The 14,125-nt window shown below is 35.9% G+C and overlaps 1 long non-coding RNA gene across 1 annotated transcript; it reads left to right on the top strand.

Moving 5' to 3' along the window:
* The first annotated feature begins 368 nt into the window (after nucleotides 1-368).
* On the top strand, nucleotides 369-7,035 carry LOC146676842 (uncharacterized). Its single transcript, XR_014912945.1, has 4 exons — nucleotides 369-489; nucleotides 2,249-2,281; nucleotides 6,329-6,488; nucleotides 6,708-7,035. It is a non-coding gene; the product is annotated as an uncharacterized LOC146676842 (long non-coding RNA).
* Nucleotides 7,036-14,125: the final 7,090 nt, after the last annotated feature.

Raw genomic sequence — 14,125 nt, 5'->3', positions numbered from 1 at the left:
ACACTTCAACTGTGAAACTCCCTTGTCCTTATGGTGTATTGACACTATTGAAACTTTTCAAAACCAGTCTAATGTTAGAAGAGCTTTTAGGTAAACTGTTATTCTTCTTCTTATCATTATTATATTTTTATTAATTATATTTTTATTATGATGTTGATTTGGGTGACACTTTTTGATAAATATTATATATTACTTTTTAAAACATTAACCATCCCTATGCTTAAAAAACTTTTAAAAATAAAATTGTTCTTTTAAACTTGTGCATTGTTTGACTTTTAAAATTTTTGTATCAGGTGTAAAACGACTTTTTAAATAAAGTTGTTTTTAATGTGAGCAGCTCCTATTGGCTCGTTTAAAAAGAGGGAGGAGCAGATTGCACCGCCTAGCGTCTAGTCTTCGCGGTCTTTCGTCTGTAGCGCCTTTTCTCTCCCTGGTGTTTAAGAACGTGGAGGACAAAAGGATACCAAAGAATCGAAAACTATGACAAAGGTAAATACTTAAAGTTTGATACGTTTTCATCAATGGTTATTTTAGTAACTTTCTATAGTCGTCCTAAACGGTATAAGGGGGAGAAGCATAACATCTTTAGCTAGCAGGTAGAACTGGGTTAATTTGCTGCATTGTCTTTGGCAAACATAATTTAAAGTTAATTAAAAAACTCTTACTGCCTATATTCTACTCAATAAAGTTCATCTTATCTTATTCTGTTTTCATTGCACCATTCTCTCTATACAGTTTTTGAATTTACACACTATAACGTACACGGCAGTTTTTTTCTGTGCTTCTGCAACTGTTTCTTGGGTTTTCCTATAAGGTTTTTGTAATTAATTAAAAAAATTTATATTATTTTTTTGGCTTTAGTGGATTCCTGCTCAGCTAACTCGGCCATTATGCACTACCCAGTAAACAAAATGGCTGAACAGTATCTTAAATGTCTGAACATGAGCTAGTCATACCATGTTACGTAATATTCATGTGCAGTGTAGCAAGGTGATTGTTTAAATTACAGGAGTAGATGCCTGCAGCTGAAACGGTTTTCTGATCTGAATACGGTAATGTTACCAGATATGCATTGTACTATGGGAAAACGGTGGTGGATCAGTGTGTAAAAAGCCCCCAAAAGAAACACACAGCGTCTTTAGCTCAAACACTGTCTGATCACTCTCTTAGATACTGTGCTGTTCCATCTAGTTATTGGTTACTGAGAAATGTTAGGTCATTAATTAATTAAGAGAGTGCAGCTGTTCAGATCAGATGGTGAAGTAGGAAAATGCAGAACATGTTATTATAGCTGAATGCTGTGTAAAATACTAGTAATAAATCTAACTCCCATTTATGGCTTTTACTACTGTGGGGCTAAATAAAAAATTACAGACATAATGAAATCTGCTACAATTACAAAGCTTAAGTTTAAAACAATTATTATATATTAAGCATTTTTTTGCTCTTTTTTTTTTTTAATTCTTTTTGCTAATAATGGACTCAATTTTATTATCAACTTCAAAGACCTATTAAACTTTTAAACCATTAAATCCAGGAAATTAGATGCCCGTAAATGTACGAGACCCTCTTTATGTCTAGTATCCCCAAATATTTAATAATCCTTTCTAAAAGTACACAAATTTTGTTCTTTTCAATTAAATATTGCATGTTCAATGTATTCTTGAGCAGGTAAAAATTCCACTAAATTAGTTTTTGCATATTTTTAAGTATAATCAAATTTTTATAGTTTGCGAGTACTTTTAATTTGGAGATTTTGCCACTTGATTTGAAGTTTGGATAGTGCTTTATAGTAATTTGTAAATGTTTTGAACTCATCTGGCTTCTTAATAATTTAATAAAAAATTAACAAGCCATGTAATAATTTGAAAACCACTAGGGACCACTTATAAAAAAGTAATTCCTTTTTTACTTAAAGGAATTTAGGATTTATGTCTGTCAAGTCATTTGTTCTGGCATATGCCAGGAAGATATATCAAAATGGTGACTTATATAAGTCACCATTTTGATATATCTTCCTGTGACTTTAAAGTCTGTCAGCTAGTTAGATACATTTTTGCACTGCTAGTGTTTGCTGCTTGAATTAGTCAGTTTATCATATAAACACATGCAGTGCCTTTCAAACTTTTAATTACACTGTTCATTTTGTGCATTAGTAAGAGAATCTTTTTTATTGAATTATCCTGGGAAAAAACAAAAATGTTTGTATTTTCTCATGCACTTTCTTTCATTTCCTTATCACGTTTAGATTCTTCAAGATCACAAGCACCATCTTTGACATGTAAGTAACTTTCATATTATTTGTATTACTTATTATTATTATTATTATTATTATTTTTGAAAAGTGATGGTCTTTGGGGCATCCTTTTTTTTTATTGGTATTAAGTATATATATTTATTTAGGCACAGGAGGCAATGATCTATTTTAAAATTTAACATTTATTTAATTTTCATCTTTTATGCTAACAATAATGCCAACAGTGTTCTCTTCACTTGACCCACAACTCTGACAGTTTTGGTCCTCTGCTCTCCTCACAATTGGCTGATTTCCATCTGAGCTGCTACTGTCAACTGCATTAAACTGATTTTACATTGCCTTGTTATTCTAATCTTTATCTGCGTTTTGGACTCCAAACATTCACACCTGCTGTTAGTAACCAGAGCTCACAAGAGTGTAAGGCGTGTAGTTCAATAAAGTGATCGATGTGTTCACTAGCTGATTTCAATAAACCGGTAACTTATCAAATCCATATTTTATAGGAAGTACATTACTGATAAAAGTGGTAATAAACACGGTAACCAATAAAAATTTAAATTTCCTGTTATTAAAAAAAATACTGCAGTGAGCTCGGTTTTCTAACACCAGGTGTGAACATCTACAGTCTTTAAGCGCTGGTAAAGATTTAAAAATAAAAGCATTCAATAACATAACATTAAACACTAAATTAGTTTGATGGTGTTGACTGCAGCAGCTCAATGTTAATCAGCTGATGGTGATGGAAGCAGATGAGCGTTTTTCATCATGGTTGTTAGTGATGTGTTGGTCAAAACGAAACGGCTCTTTGAAGTGAACGACACAAGCGTGTTTTTTCTCTCTCTCTCACCCTCTCTCTCGCACTTTTTTTCCGCTTCACTCCGCATGCGAGCCTTGTGCTTTGCGCTGGGAAGAGGGGGGAGGGGCGGTTGTTACACACGCAGTAGCACAGTAACAGAGCAGGAGGGAGAGAGAGAGAAAGAGCCAGGGACAACAACGTCACATTAGAAAGGTATAGTAATCATCCACAACTATTTTCAATTGCGGATGATAAAGGATTCAGAAAGTTTATTCATGCAGGCCCATATGACAGAGAATGTGCATCTTCTGTTTGTTTTCATATTATAATTTATATTTAATTGTGTTGTGGTTTGCAGTGTTTTGTGTTGTTTCACTTTAAATTTGTTTAAAAGGAAAAAGCTGAAAATTTAAATAGTTAAAAGTTGAATTGTAAATAGTTGTTTTTTTTTGTATTATATGATTTATTTATTACATTTTATGTGGAGAGAATAAATAAAAGTATATTTACGGTGGCTGCTAGAGACAAAGCACGTACAAACCCCAAAACACGTAAAAACTCCATAGCACGTACAAACTCCAAAGCACGTACAAAACACAACAGAAGTGCTCCAGGATGCTAGGCACAGTGTTGAGATTTTGTTACCTAGTGGCTACACAAGCCAGGAAGTACCAACGACCGGATTTGGTGTGTGGTAGTAACAGGTAAATGAACAGCTTTTGGAATTTTTTATGAATATATATGAGTGCTTGTGTATAAATACACAAAAAATACACATATGATTTCAATTGTGTAAATTAAGTGATCTAGATAGCTCTGTTTTGGAAGTTCAGTTGACGCTAGAAATGGGTTTTGGAGTTTGTACATGCTTTGTCTCTAGGGGCCACCATATATATTTATATATAAACATATATAAATAAAACCACATTTCTTTTTTTACATTAGTAATTCCTTTTGTTCATAATTTTATATTGTTGTTAATAATAAATTAATTAAAGCAACAAAACAACCTGAAGAGCCGGTTGGGAGCCGAAAGAGCCGGCTTTCTAAAAAAAGACGAAAATCCCATCACTAGTTGTGTAATATGCTGGTATTGATATGATCAAAAATGAACTGAGTTGTTTCGTATTCTATAGAAATTGTACATCTAATTAATAACAAGGCTTTCTGCTGATGTTATTAATTAAAAATTTATTGTTTTATTTTTAAGCAACAACTTTTTAGCATGCAATCAGTCCATGCTGTACAGGACAGATTTGTAAACTGTGCATACAAAAATAGACTATTTTACAAAATTGCTCTTTCAACAAATGTAAATCACAGCAGATTTTTTTTGTTGTAGGTGCACTGTCACAACTAGAAATGTGGGGGGAAGTCCTCAAAGTTGAAGGCAGAACAGGAAAATACATGGAAATAACAATTTTCCTTTAAATGGTAAATGGCCTGCATTTTTATAGCGCTTTTCTAGTCCCTAAGGACCCCAAAGCGCTTCACACTACATTCAGTCATTCACCCATTCACACACACAATCACACACTGGCGATGGCAAGCTACATTGTAGCCACAGCTGCCCTGGGGCGCACTGACAGAGCACATCAGTAAAGGTCGATCTGGATACTTGATAACTGTTGGTATAGGTATGACATGAATTTGAATCTCCATTATCACAGGTTTTAATTGGGAGGGAACATGCAGATATACAGGAGGACTATAAACAGCAATTCCTATTGCATACAACTGTTTTAGAAAATACCAACAACACTGTTAATTTGTCACTTGCTGGTCTATAGACTTTACAGTGTGGATGGATGGAAAATCCATCTGGCTCCACTCTGGCTGAATTGGTGCTACAAACAACTCTGCGCTCGGCTTTCCTGGCTGTGTGTGGATTTATACTTACACATCCAAATTTTGACCCTATTTTTCTTCCTTTCAGCTGATTGGTCAATTTCATGTCAATCACCAATTAAACAATCCAATCAGAGAACATCTCCAGAAGTTGATTCTGTTCATCTGGACGTAGCATTTTCAGTGGGAGAAAATGCTGCAAGCGCTACGTCCAGATGAACAGAATCAACTTTTGGAGATTTACTTACCTGGATGATTGAGCATGCATCAAGACAATCAGAGAACAGATAGGTTTGGCTGTTGGAGGGCTGCATTACGGAGCTTCAGGTCCTGGAAGAATAAATTCCCTTTTACATACCAGACCAGCATTTTTCTTCATTAGCACGAAGGAAAACAGTCTGTGCGTGTCAGAGTTCTGTGGTTTTTGTGTCACAGGGCTTATAATATGTGTAAAAATCTGGCCAGGGACCATCACATCACACTGCTATCATATTTTTCTGTTGCTATCATGTTTCTTTTCTGAGATGTTGTTACTTTTATGACAGATGTAACGAGAAATCTTCCAGAAAGTTAAATTTTTTATTCTAATCAAATATTTGATTCTGATAACAGATAAAGATTTTTTTTTTTACTTTTGTTCTGCTATTTCATAGTTTATACAAATTTTGGCCAATTCCTATTTATTTTAACCCTTTAGCCCCCAAAAAGTCGCCAGCGACAGGTTTTTCCAAACCTGTCTCGTCAAACCTGAGCTCTGCCAGGGGCCCAACACCCCTGGACTTTTAGAAGAAAAGAGATGTCCGAAAATAAACCACAGGGTCAAATACTTAATTTTGTTCAGTGTTTTAGAGTTATTAATTTGAATTGACTAATTTAAATATTTTATTCATGTACATTTTGATTGCCTTTAGTAAAAATGGCAAAATTTCAATTTCTTTTTTCTTTCTGTTATTAATCCTTGATTACATTCATATAGTATACAGTAGAGGAAAAAACCTACCAGACCTACCAGTTATCCTGCGTAACATTATTGGGGATAAAGGGTTAAGGAAGCGGAATTAATTTTTTTAGTTTAGCTTGTGTTTACTACCATTTTTTTTTTATCACCACACAGTAAACATTAAGTAATATGTAAAGTGTCCATTTATCCTCCATTCCGGTCCATTATCTTAAGCTTAGGCTGCTGCCCCTCGACCCAATCCGGTACTAAGTAGAGAGGCCCAGACTTCGCTCTCTCCAGGCACTTGGCCCAGCTCTTCCGGGGGAATCCCAAGGCATTCCCAGGCCAGCCGAAAAACATAGTCCCTCCAGCATGTCCTGGGTGTTCTGGGTCTCTTCCTGGTGGGACGTGCCCAAAACACCTCACCAGGGAGGCATCCTAACCAGATGCCAGTATCTAATCTGTCCTTTTTGTATGTTCCCCTCAGGTTGCCATGGTAGCAGATACAGGGGAAACAAGTGTAGACGATGCCACAAGAAGGATGATGAAATTCCTCATATCACCTGAGCTGGCTGTGGAGTACAACATGCTTGGCCGACATGGGGAAAAAAAGTTCAGAGATTTGCGTCTTTTTAATGTTGTGTATGGTAAGTTAGTTTCACTTGAGACATTTGAACTTTAGAAAACTAAACTTTTTTAATAAAGTGTTTGAAAGTGTAACTGAGATTGGTTATCATGCAATTTGTATATATTTTTTGAGGCAATAAAGTGAAATAAACATTGTTCTTTGAAAATCATCACCAAATGAAGTAAGCTAAGATTAACTTTACTTTGGCTTGCCCGTTTTTCTTCTTCTTCATTTGCAGAGGCACTGAAGAATTATTTAACATCAAAAGTCAACTTGCAAGAAGCAGAGAAGGCTCTGTCCAAGTGGTTCAGTGGAGCTAAAGACAGAGGAGGACCGAGGGCTGCAAGGGTACAAAATAGACTTACGGCTCTGTAAAAAAACAAACCCTGCTGATTCAAGATAAGCTTTTGAGTTTTCCATCTGACTTTTTCCCCATGTTGCTACAGTTCCAAATATCTAAGGAATTTTGCTGTAGTTTGACATTTCTAGTTTTTAAACGTTTACGCACTTTGGAATACAGTTACGTAAAATCACAGTTGTTGGACAAAATAAATGTGAAAAATGTTGTTTTGTGTACCCTCGTGATTTTTGAAATGGTTTTATTTACAAACTAGATTTTGTTTGCGGTCAGCTTTAATATATTTGGTGTCTTTGTGTCACAGAACCCGTATTAGCCGTCTGAAAAATTGATTTTGTGACTGTTTTACTACATGGGGCCCACTCAGTGCCAGAACTTAGGCAATTCAAACTAGAAATAAGATGCAAATACAGAACCCACTGCTAATGCCATTCCAACTTTTTAGCTCTATTTTCCTCATGTTGTACCCACTAAGAACTTGAAAAATGGGGCCTAGGTGGGTTTCAGTGTACTTTGCCCAGTTGGGGTCCATTTAGTTCCCAGATTTTACCTATATAACACCGAGATGGGCTTATAAAATGGGGTCATTATGGAACCCGCGGACAATCCCACTTAAAACCCACTTTTTAGCCTATGTGGTACTCACATGGTACCCACAAAACAACTTGAAAGGTGGGGCCTGGGTGGGTTTCTTTGTACTTTGCCCAGTTGGGGTCCATTTAGTTCCCAGATTATACCAATATAACACCGAGATGGGCTTATTAAATGGGGCCATTATGGAACCTGCGGACAATCCCACTTAAAACCCACTTTTTTAGCCTATGTGGTGCCTACATGGTACCCACAAAAACTTGAAAGATGGGGCCTAGGTGGGTTTCTGTGTACTTTGCCCAGTTGGGGTCCATCTAGTTCCCAGATTTTACCAATATAATACCGAGATGGGCTTATTAAATGGGGCCATTATGGAACCTGCGGACAATCCCACTTAAAACCCACTTTTTTAGCCTATGTGGTGCCTACATGGTACCCACAAAAACTTGAAAGATGGGGCCCAGGTGGGTTTCTGTGTACTTTTCCCAGTTGGGGCCCATTTAGTTCCCAGATTTTCCTAACATAACACCTATATGGGCATTTAATATGGGGCCATTACGGAACCCGCGGACAATCCTATATGGGGCCCATTTTTCAGCCCATTTCCAAACCATATGGGCCCCACATATAAATGTTGGCTGGGTAATCTTTTAGTGATATCCTCCCACTTTTCCCTCATAGGATAGTCATTATTTGCACAATTGCAAGAGGTGACGAAAGGTGACATACAATATGGGGAAACATGGGTCACAAAGTTCATGTTAAGCAAGCTGCTTTTTTTTGGGGGGGGGGGGGTTTAAATGTGGACCGTCTCAAAATGAAAAATAGGAACAAATCCACAAAGCTGTAATGAGTCCTTGGGGGTTAATTCACCAGGAACATTGGACAGCATTCTGGCAGTTTTTTCACATTGTTAGTTTGTCCAGGGAGTCTGTAATGACTGTAATAATAAGTCTGAAAATGCCAGTCTCCTAAAATTGGCAGACATTAGCCTGTGAGAAGAAACTGGTTCCGTTAAATAAAGCCAAGTCTCTTTTTTAAATGTATTTATTTTTTAATGAAGGCAGTTTAGTTTGGCACACAGATGTTTTTGGATTGTTACTGTTGTGATGATGAGTGGCTGCTCTGTATGGTGCTTGTTTCCATGGTGTTGTATTCTGTTGTAACTTAAACTCAGATGGGCCAATTTACACAAGAGTTGAGAACTTCTGCCCACACAGTGAGAAATGTTTTGAATGGATTGTTTGTGTCAGGTTTTTTTTTCAGTAAAAATCCAATAACCCTATTTATGATCAATGAGTGATTCTCCTTCAAAATTACAGAAAAGTGGCTATATTGCAACAACACTAAGCCATTGCTTTGAGCAAGGCAATATCAAAGCAACTCCTTAATGTGCAGGTGACAATACCCTTTTATTTGTCAATATGTCTGTGTTACACAGTGCACTGGGGCCCAGAAGGGTTGATGTATGGATCAAATTATCAAGAAGGAGATTAAATAAATCTGTTCAACTTTTACGGGCATGTATTTTTGTCAGCGAGAAGATAAAGCTCAGCAATCCTTTGTAAAACAAAGACTTGGAGCTGGGTTTACTCCAAGAGTGACCTGCATAGGTTGGAAAAAATGGGGGGCATCTATTGATTTTTACCTCACTATGTCAAGGTCATTGAAATGACTCTGTAATTGAAGTTCTTTAATGGACCCACTAAAATAGTGTGGGGTAGATGAGAGGGTCCAGAGACCAGCCTGAGGAGATAACCCTCACTGCTGGCCACTGATGTATTGTCCAAGGAGTAGGCAATAAAATGTAATATGTACAGAGATTAAACATTTAAATATGTTCATATTATGTGGGAGAGAAAAAAAATGCTGATTCAACCTACCGCGCAAGAAATGAATGAATTCATTAATTTTCTGTGCTTCCATAGTCCTTCACAAGGTCACCATAGATCTTCAGTTCAGACAAGCAAAAAGAATTCACTTGTGCTGCTCAGTGGAGAAGCACATTTAATAATAAGGTTTAGCATCTTGCTGTTACATCTAATTTATTGATTCATTCACACACATCCATATGACTGATGTCATCACAGTAAGCTTGAAATTACTAAAGTTGGTCATAATTTTAATGGATTTAGAAGAAACGAAGCACCGTCAAAGTTTAGGAAATGCTTCAACTGTTGCCCTCTTGAGTATTTTGATAAATTGATCTTTACATGAAGTGTCGACCATGTTTAGCATTGTTGTTGGTTTCAGTATAGACAGACACCATACTGTTGACTGCCCACACCTCCACTGTTACTCCACTGTGTGTGTCTGTGTGTGTGTCAGCCAACCTGTATATATCATGTCTACATTTCTCTGCTGGCAAACCTGTTCTGCAACATCTAATCATAAAGAGTATATCTATCCCAGATATGGAACCCTGTCTATACCAGATCATTCTATCATTAGCACCGTGGTCACGTTGGGCCAGCTCTCCACTGAGTTCCTCTGGTGTTTTGTTTTCACAAGTGTTAACCTACTTCTCTCTGCACCTCTGATTTTCTTTGTGTGCTCACCACCTTCTGATTATCTCTAGTTCAGCATCTTGCTGTGGCATTTACACTTGCTTGGCTGTACACTCTGCCTAGCTCAGTAATCACTTCTCAGACAGTATTAACGCAACCATTTTTACAATTAACCTTATGTATGTATATGTGTATATATATATATATATATATATATATATATATATATATATATATATATATATATATATATTTTTTTTTTTTTTTTTTTTTTTTTTTTCTTTCATTTGTTGTAACTCAAACCTAACAGTAAATGTGACAGAAACCCAAAATACTACAAACATGACCATCTGTAATTTAAAATTATTTGTGAACACTCTATTTCCAAAAACAGATCTTAGCTGATGAAATAATAAAATGAAAATTAAAACCAAATAATAAAATTACTTGGCATGTAAATTTTTTTTCCATTGTTTTGTATATGTTTTGTATAAGTATTAAAAACCGTGATTCATATTTTTTCAGATCATACTGAGTCCTCACAAAAGCAGACTGTTGGTTTTCTTTTGCCTGTATGAACATTTCATTAGGATCGATTTTATTTAGCTCAATTTAAATATACGGAGTCCTTCTAGAAAAAATGGATGTAGTCAGTTTAAACCATTGTATACTTCCTTTTAAAACATATTGTTAAATGTGTTTGGAGCCTATGTTGTAAAAGGTTATGATAATTGGTCTCAACTGCTTTTTGATTGACAAAATTAGACAATAACACCCCATTAAACTTCTTGTTTTGAAACTTTTAAAGCTGTGCAGTCTTAAAAAAAGAGTTTTCACAGGACTCTTTGCAGCCCCATGAAGTAAGCACACCTTTACTCACTCATTCTTTTTCAGTAAGAATTAAGAAAGTAAGCAGCAGCCAGGTGCTGCTAATCAAATGTTCTTGATCAAGAGATCATCAGAAAGTGTGATCACCTTTGAAGCAGAAGTTTTGACAGCTTGATGGTCTGGAGCATTCAGATGCATGTTAACACAATGTTACAATCTTTCCAGAGGTGGACGTCACAGCAAATTCAACCTAAGGTCAGACCATGCAATATTCAGAGAAACTGCCACAATCCTAGGAGCTGCATCTCAGTTAGCATGTTAAATGTTAGAGGATGGCAGTAGAATTTGAAGTAAGAAAGGATTGTGAGGACAAAACCCCGTCTCTGTAGAAAGACCATGGCAACATGGTTTAGAAAAAAAATACTAGATTTCTGGGACAGTAAACACTGGACTGAGGTGACCTCAATGAAATAGGTGGAGTTTGATTTTAGCGAAGTGAAGCAATATGCATTATAGCCAAACACATTACACCAGCACAAATACCAGCTATCAAGAACTGTGGTGGAGGGGTGATTTTTGCATAAGCGTGACCTACAGTAGGTATGTTGCAGTCACTACTTGAACTCTTCTTTATGCCAAAACATTCCAGAGTCAAATGTGAATCCATCTGTATAAAAATTTTAATTGTAGCAGAATGTGGGTCATGCAACACGACAATGATCCTAAGCCGGGGTTGTCTAACTCCAGGCATCAAGGGGTGTTGTCCTACAGTTTTTAAATGTGTCCTTGATCCAACACAGCTGATTTAAATGACTAAATTACCTTCTCGACATGTCTTGAAGTTCTCCAGAGGTTGGTAATGAACTAATCATTAGATTCACGTGTGGTGACCCAGGGTGATATCTAAAACCTGCAGGACATTGGCCCTTGAGGCATGGAGTTGGACACCCCTGTCCTAAGGACATCAGTTAAACTACAGCAGAAAGTTTTTCTGGGCCAAAAGAAAAGACTTGTGGTGTTGTAAAGATCTAAACCCAACTGTGATCTGAGGTGGGACCTTAAAAGAGCTGTGGATAAACAAATGCTCGCAAATATCAATAAACTAAAACAAAAAGAGTAAACAGAGTATGCCTAGGAAAAAAAGAGAAAGCCAAAAGTCTTCCACAGTGATGTGGAGTGATGGTTGTACAGAAGAGGATTACTTTGTCATTGTTGCTAAAGGTGATTCTACAAATAGATCATGATATATTAATAAGAAAACTAGAACGTTATGGTGTCAGAGGGGTAGTTTTAGATTGGGTCCGGAGTTATTTAAGTGACAGAAAGCAGTTTGTGAAAATAAATGGTGGTTGCTCCTTATGTATGGACATTGCTTGTGGTGTACCCCAAGGGTCAGTTTTGGGTCCAAAATTCTTCAACTTGTACATTAACGACATCTGTAAAGTGTCCAAAGTATTAAAAATGGTTCTCTTTGCTGACGATACAAACATTTTTTGCTCTGGTGATGATCTGCAGAATTTATTGGAGGATATGACTAATGAAATAAGTAAAGTGAAGTTCTGGCTTGATAAAAACAAATTATCATTAAATTTGAATAAATCTAAACTGATGTTATTTGGAAATAGTAGTTTAAATACAAATGCAAAGATTCAAATAAATGGTGTTGATATTGAAAGAGTCAGTGAAAATAAATTTCTGGGGGTAATAATAGATGAAAAACTTAACTGGAGAGCTCACGTAAGATATATTCATTCCAAAGTATCACGAAGCATTGCAGTACTAAACAAGGCAAAACAGGTATTCGACAGAACATCACTTCATATTCTCTACTGTTCACTGGTTTCACCATACTTAAGCTATTGTGCAGAGGTCTGGGGCAATAACTATAAAACCACATTACATTCACTTTTTACTCTTCAAAAGAAAGCAATTCGAATCATCCACAATGCAGGTTATAGGGAACATACAAACTCACTATTTTTGCAGTCTGAAATATTGAAAATTGACGATATAGTGAAATTCCAAACAGCACAAATTCTATTCAAAGCAAAAAATAAAGAACTGCCAGGTAATATTCAGAGTATGTTTTTTTTTTTTGAAAGAAGGAAGTTATAATTTAAGGGGTTTTTGTAACTTCAAAACAATGAAGATACGTACTACAAGAAAAGGCTTTTGTGTTTCTGTTCAAGGAGTGAAACTATGGAACAAACTGAATATGGAATTAAAGCAATGTCCAAACATAAAACTGTTCAAAAAGAGTTATAAAAATATGATCTTCTCGATCTATAAAGAAAAGGAAAATATTTAAATTAAGTGAATGTCTCTATTTAAAAACAAACAAACAAAAAATTCATGATGTGATATTATAGTATATAGTATATCAGAAATCTGTTCACTATTTTTATTACAAATTATATCAGTAAGGAAGCTGACTAAATATTCACTGATAATTTATGGGACAGGGGTGGGATTAAATAAGTGTATACTTCTTCCCACTCCCTTTCAACATGTAAATTAATCAGAATGTTTTTTTGTATGTAATTTGTATAGTATTTTTTTTCTCTCTTATTTCTTTTCTAAATGTACTTGTATATTGTTCACATGTTGAAATAAATTACCAATCAATCAATCAATCAATCAATCAAATTATTGAATCACAGTTTTGCACAGGCCTGCACAGGCTTGTGAAAACGTTCTTGTGCATGTGACTGTATGAGTTTGTTGGACTTTATGCTGACATACCATTAATTATCAGTTTAACTGTAGCTTAATTTCATGACGTAATATCATGTACATTTTCATTCAGCATTTGAATGCTGTAAATCTCATTGAAGCCAGTGCAATATGTCTCACAGCTGTTCTATGTTAAATTCATAACCTCCTTTTCCTCCTCCCTGTCCTCATCTATTCTCCCCACATCTAACTTGTCTTTTTATCTCTATTCTTTGCACAAGCATTGTGTCCTCTGGCAGTCTAAGTAGCTCATTGTTGTGGGGAGAATGCTCTCTCATGGGAGCCATAGCCAGTCAAGAGTGGATTGCCTCAGTGAGATGCATTTTTACTTTGTCTGTCAGTTGTGATGAGGGATAAGAAACACTCCTTTCATTTGAGACTTCCTGAATCAAATATGGGAATTGTGAAATGCCTGATTAAAATAAAACGCACACACCAAAAAGTATTTTCATACAGTTGTTCAGAGAAGAGCTGTGAGAAGATAGGATTATATAAAGTCCCAAGATGATGTAAGACCATGCTTAATGTATATCTGAGGAATCTATGTACAACGTGCTTTATCAAAGTCATTGTCCACTAAATGTGAAATATTGCTGGCCCTGTAACATGTGTAATGGTTTTTGCTACGCTCTTTGTTAC

This window comes from Rhamphochromis longiceps, linkage group LG2 (assembly GCF_057381845.1).
Source record: "Rhamphochromis longiceps isolate RC_006_pf linkage group LG2, R_longiceps_female_GT1.1, whole genome shotgun sequence".
NCBI lineage: Eukaryota > Metazoa > Chordata > Actinopteri > Cichliformes > Cichlidae > Rhamphochromis > Rhamphochromis longiceps.
The sequence above is the reverse complement of the archived record's forward strand: the minus strand, read 5'-3'. Positions and strand labels throughout refer to the sequence as shown.